The sequence below is a fragment of the Balaenoptera borealis genome (genome assembly GCF_965194805.1).
Source record: "Balaenoptera borealis genome assembly, chromosome: 5".
In the NCBI taxonomy this organism is placed as follows: Eukaryota; Metazoa; Chordata; class Mammalia; order Artiodactyla; family Balaenopteridae; genus Balaenoptera; species Balaenoptera borealis.
In genome coordinates this window covers 66,857,647-66,863,646 of record NC_138862.1, presented here as the reverse complement: position 1 = coordinate 66,863,646, position 6,000 = coordinate 66,857,647, and positions in this window count along the sequence as shown.

The window sequence follows — 6,000 nt, the reverse complement described above, 5'->3', positions numbered from 1 at the left end:
CTGCTATACCAGCTCTGGACTACCAACTTTCCAACTTTATGTTGTTTGACAGAAAAGTATATGCCCATCTTGTTTAAGCTATGTTTTTATCAGAATTTTTTTTTTTACTTGAAGCCAAAAATTACTGACACAAGAGCCAAACAACTCTGAAATGCTTTCAGAGAGCTTCCCTTAAATGCTCTCTTTGAATGCCCTAATGGTTCCTCTAAGTCTGGATCCTTTGGTTACTTGGGATTTCTCAGTCCTCTCTACACACCTCGACCTCCTGCATTGATGCCTTGGCAAGACCACAACCTCACCCTTTGGACTCTTTAGACTTGACTCTCTTGACACCCAGGGCTAGGTTCTTTTCCTCTTACCTTTGTCCATTTCCCGTTGCATTTGCTGAAAAGGCCTGGCTTTGCCTGGGAAGCTGCTGCTCCTTCTAAACAAGCCCCTCCTCATTCCACCCCTTTCTCAATTTAGCGTCTGCACCTGCTGGGGGTCAGCCTAGACAATTTTATACTAAATGCTTAACAGGAGATTTACATGTAATATTTCTTTGTAGAACATCACCTAAGATGTGCTCAAATTTTATCTACTATTTCCAGATATATTTTTCCCCTTCCTAACAGTCTCTATCAAATTGAGTGACTAGTCCCCAGAGTTCCAGCAAGGGGTGATCATTGCTGATTAGACCCAGCTGAAAAAAAATCTATCCATAGGTGGCTAATGAAGAAGCTTTTGGGGGAAAATTTTCCCCCAAAGTTTAGCCATAGAACTAGAGAGGCCCTTGTTCCATTATATTATTTTTACCCCTTATCTTTCTCCTTGAGTTATTATTCTAGCAACACACAGGATCTGAAATTTTTAAGATGCAGATTTACTTAATGGATAAGTGATAACTTTTAAGCCAATCTAAAATATCCAACTTGTGGATAAAAATAAGCAAAGTAAATTATTAAATGGTAACTTGGTACCTGGATTTTAGTGGTAAGTACAATTCTTTCCTAAACTATCACTCAGCAACATTAGCTTGTGACTATAAATTAGTCTGGTCAAGTATTTTCTCCTTGGATTCTCGTGGCTATCCTTAACCCAAACCCTCAGGGAAGCAATCTTCCTGGTCCAGGTTCCCTACTAATAAAGCACTCACAGGACTATTGACTAATGTGATTTAACTTGGCTCATGCATGCTCCCACTTGCATAAGAGCCTGGCTTGAGATAGGGAAACACGGAAGAGATCTCCTTGGCTGGCCCTGGGAGGAATGGGTCAGAGAAGAATGACTTGGCAGAGATGGAAGGCTAGATAAACATCTCTGGGCATGAGTATCTGAGGCTTGGTTTTCAGAGAGTCATCATTACTCTCAATGAATTAAGAACTGCTGTATATATACACTAATATGTATAAAATGGATAACTAATAAGAATCTGCTGTATAAAAAAATAAATAAAATTTAAAAATTAAAAAAAAAAGAACTGCTATAAAGACATTACAAAGGTAGTCCATTCTGACAGGGGCAGTTCTAAAACTTGGGGCCCTCAATAGCTTCCTTCTCTATCTTAATAGAGGCTGCTCATAAGATCTAATCCAGAGATTAAATTATTTCTTCCCTAGGAAATCTCATTTACCTTCTGTGTTATGCAGAGCAATTCTACACACACATACAGCCCAACTTCTACCTCCAAATTTTCTTCCCACCACCCATGATGACTTGGCAAACAGAGAGCATTCTAGCTACCAGGACCTCCTCTCAGAATTATAAACAACAAAACATTAATTTCTTTTACACATAGATAAAAGACAAAATGAAAATAGCTCAGTTCAGGTGGTAGAATTCTGGGTGGTTTTTTTTTTTTCTTCTTCTTCTTTCTACTTTCAGTCTTCCCATACTTTCTTTGATTATAATACATATTAATAAACACTAACATTTCCTGAGTACTGACTCTGGGCCAGGCACTCTGCTAAGCACAGTACATATTTTATCTCACTTAATCCTCTTTAAAAATCTATGGATTTACATACAAGGAAACTAAAGAAATTAAGTAACTTATCAGTGAGTAGCCTGCATCTAAGTCCAGGTCTAGCTGACATTAATGTCAGGACTCTTAGCTACCACAATATTATTTTTATAACGGAAAAAGTACACATTAAAAAAAGATTATAAGATGTTGAAACTAGAGATTTAGTCATGGATTTATCTCAAGGAATTGTACTGTTCTAAAAACGAGAGGGTACATGGCACGGTAGTATATATAGTATGGTGGTTAAGAGCCTGGATTTTGGAGCCAGAACTCACGAGCTCAACTCTCAGTGTACAGTCTTGCTACCTCCATGACCCTGGGCAAGTTACATAACTTCTCCATGCCGTATTTTCTCCATCCACATAATGGAGATAATAGCACGTACTATGGGGTTACTGTGAAGATTAAATCTATTATATTACATAAAATGCTTAAGTAGTGCCTGACACATAGTAAGTACTATGAAAGTATTGTTGTCCTTATTGTTATTATTATTATTATTTTATTACAAGATATTTTGAAGCCAGGCTTGTATCCTCCTGAAAAGAAATCTGGGCTATAATTCTCCTAAGCTCCTGGATCAAGGATTTTAAGAATGAGACTGCCTGACCTTTCCTAGCAGGATAGCTGTGAGGTAAGGGATGAAGGGGGCATGGTGGTCAATCTCTTTTGGGGCTGAATGGATGCACTTTGCAGAGAGAAGTCTCCTGGTATCATTTTAACTACACAGTCAACACTCAGAGCAGAAATTTCCTGTTCATCTTTTTTTTTCCTTCGTGTAATCAATTAAAATTATTATATTATCAAAGGTCTGTTCATCATTTTTAAAAGCAGGGGAAAAAATGTCTAAGAATTACCCAATGAAACTCAAATAAATAAAAGTACAATATATGAAATAATAAAAATATTTCTCCAGCAGAAAAAATAATTGCCTAATATATGCTCAAAAAGTAAAGTGAGTCTTTCTGTTATTAAGCTAATGGATGAGTACAGGAACTTAAGTTTCACTGTGGGTAGAATTCCTAAGGCACTCAGGTTTTCCAGAATGGTGGTCCCTGCTCAGGAAGTCATGGGTCTTGAATCCTGGACCTCCAGCAGATGTCAGTGGCTCCCAAATTAAGGCCGAAGAAAAACTATGAAATACATATCAGGTGAAATCAGAGAAGTGAATCCAACTGGAGGAAAACAGAGAAAATGGTGGTCTCTTTGGTGTAGGGAACATAAGTCAAACAAATAATGCTTCCTCACTTCTCACCTCACCACTGCCCAGTGTAAAATTCTCCTCCAAGATAGCCTTAGCCATAGTACTTCTGGAATCTGGGAGCTCCCTCTCTCTAGGGCAATGACTCAGCTGTTGAACAGCTTTCATGCTGAACTGAAATCTGTCTTTTAATTTCTACTCCTTGGTCTAGTTCTACATCTTGATAGGGAAGAACAAATTTATTCTGCCTGTCACATAAGAGCCTTTGAAATATTTGCAGACAATAATCTCCTGTTCCTTTGGTTGACTTTTTTTCTTCTCCAGGCTAAATGTGACCATTTCTATCAACTATCTCTGACTTCCTGACTCTCACCATTCAATTTGCCTTGCTCTAGTTGGTCAATATCCCCCAAGAATTGTGGTACCTACCACGGAACCCAGTACTTCAGTGTGGTCTGACCACAGCCCACTGCAATAGGACCAGGGTTGCCTGTGATCTCCACCTCACTTCCCTTCATGCAGCCAAAGTTTGGGTTGGTTTATTTCAGCAGACACATCATAGTCTTGGCAAATATTCAACTTGTGGTTAATTAAAATTCCCAGTTCTTTCATATGAATAAATACTGTCCAGGTAATCTCCTCCATCCTTAATAACTGCGTTTCTTTTTTACCCTAAATGTAGAATTCTGCAATTATTTCTGATACATTTTATTTTATTGAGTTAGACAAGACACTCCAGACTGTCTAGACAATTTTGCATTCTGATTTAGTTCTGTGGCTATACTTTCTAGCTTTGTGTCACTCGTAGGTTTAGTAAAAATGCCATAACCTATTCATGCATTGCAAAAGTAAAGCAAACTTTTCTGACATTATTGAAAGTGTAGGCTTGGGCACATGTTGCAGAATGACTTCTAAATTAGCTTGAGCAATTTATAGACAGCATTTTTCAATTCTCTCCAACCCACCCGCATGACATGTAATGCAAGGCACACAAAGAAGAAAAAGAGGCCTCTTTCCCGTGGGTAGTGAGCAAGAAAGAAAAAGGAAAGAAGTAGTGACACTACCTCCATCTTCCCTATTCTCCTATCCCTAGTCCCAGGATTGGACACTCTTGTGCTCTGATTCAGGCATCATCCCTTGGGGGTAAATGAGGCTGACAATGTGTTTACAGCTCTTTCTAGACCAGTGCTCAGCCTAGCCACCCAACTTCCCTGTCCAGGAAGATCAGAGGCAACAGGTTGGTATCGAGGCATCATTTGAAGAGGATGGAAGTCAGATGCAGCAGCCCCAGTCTGTACAAGACCCAGCCTGTTGATAATTCTCTATCTTCCCGCCAGCAGCCATCTCTTCCTCCCTCTTCCCTTCACCTCCACAGGACCAGTACCAGACAGAAAAGGAGTTTCTCCCTCATTGATTCAGTTCCTACTATTCAGACCCAGTCAGAGGAACTGCGGCTAACTTTTATGAGCTTAATATTAAGAAAACAAAGTTTACTAATAAAACTAACAAATAGAAACAATTTTATGGCCAGGGTCTGCTGACCAGTATAATGTTTTCTCTGAACCCAAACATATTCAATCTGACTTTTATATCTCCCCTCCCAAAGGGAGATAATCATAACAAAAGTCTCTAGGAGATTCCCTTACATAGGATTATATGGGCTGCTTTTTCCTCATATTTCAAGGTCAGGTAATCTCAAATGGAACTTTAAGAAATGTCTTACACAGTCATCAGAGTGGGAGCCATAAAACAAGAGACTAGAGAGTAGGACCGTACTTGGGACCTGGCTCTAGAATCAGTCCTAGATTTCAGTATTGGATTCTTTACCTATCAGCCATGTGGTCCTGGGCAAATTACTATCTTTCTGCTCCTCAGAGATGGGTACATAAAAATAGAGTTGATGTGATAAGAATTAATCAAAAGTCTTAAATTAGTTATTATGGTCCCTGGCATCTATATAGTTCTTAATAAATATGTTATTTTAACATAGTTTTCTAATATATATATTCAGCTTTCATTTTTTCTAGTATTCGATTGGTATGCTTTGATCTAAAACAATTAAGAAAGATGGTAACTGTTGTCACCAGATTCTTAGAATCCTAGCATATTAGAGATCTAGTCTGACCCGTCCTTTTGCAGATGAAGAAATTGAGGCCCAGGTAGGAAAAAGGAGCTTCTTAAGGCACACAGTGAGTGCATGGCTGAGCCAGGACCATAAACCAAGTATCCTGATTCTCAATCCTGTCCCCAGTTATAGCATAAAGGAATCAGAAATAGCTATATAACCAAATGCAGATTTAGATGCTAATATATATAATATAACTATATGTAAATTGGTATACATATATATTATTATGTAGAGAGAAATTTTAAATATTACCTATAGCACAATGAATCTTATGCTCAAAACTCCTACTTTAAAACCACCTCTTTACTAAGCAGCATGGGGTCATGGGGAAAGGGCATAGAACTTGGAAACTGAGTGGGCCTGGATCCAAATCCCAATTCCACCACTTACTGCTTGTATGACCTTTAGCAAGTCATTCAACCAAGACGGGAATATTAACCCCTATCAGTGGCTTTTGTGATGCATAAGGCTCATCCGAGTATGGAGACACAATGCCTGGAATATTGAGATATCCATCACATGTTGGCATCCCTCCTTAGATGACGCTCACTTGATTCCCCTGATTTTGGTGCTTTGCTAGGAGCAAGCCACTGCCAGGTGCTAGTGAGATGAGAACCACATTTGAGAGGAAAGACAGTGACCTGTTTTCTTTGTCATGGGTGGGAT